Below are 491 nucleotides of genomic sequence, written 5' to 3'. Positions count from 1 at the left end.
CTGTGTCTGTCTGTGGGTAAAAGAAGTGACTGCCTCACTCTTTTATATCAAGGTGTGTGTGTGTGTGTGTGTGTGTGTTTAGAGCAGAATCTCCACACCCACCGGCCAACCTCCAAATCACACAGACACTTCAGGTCCCAATCCACTTTAGAAATAATGAACTGACTGAGACTTAACTAATTTAACTTAACTTAAAATTAACTTAAAATCAAAACTGTAAAACTAGTAAAATATTGATCTGCAGTGAGTCAGCCCAGCTGTAAAAAGGGTAGAGCCTGCAGAGGTGATTTGGCGGGATAGCAGACAAATTACACACCAAAGGCCAGTGTCAGAATTGCATGTGTGTGTATACCCATATCTCTGTTGCTTCATACCTTTCTATGTCACACACTGACCTGAAACCCCAGACGTCAGCTAGTCACACCCTCCATCATAAATTAAATAAGTCTTCAACCTCAAGCAACAACTGATAACAGATGTGCATTCATAAA

The sequence above is a fragment of the Trichomycterus rosablanca genome, chromosome 12, assembly GCF_030014385.1.
Source record: "Trichomycterus rosablanca isolate fTriRos1 chromosome 12, fTriRos1.hap1, whole genome shotgun sequence".
NCBI lineage: Eukaryota > Metazoa > Chordata > Actinopteri > Siluriformes > Trichomycteridae > Trichomycterus > Trichomycterus rosablanca.
This window is presented reverse-complemented; position numbering follows the sequence as displayed.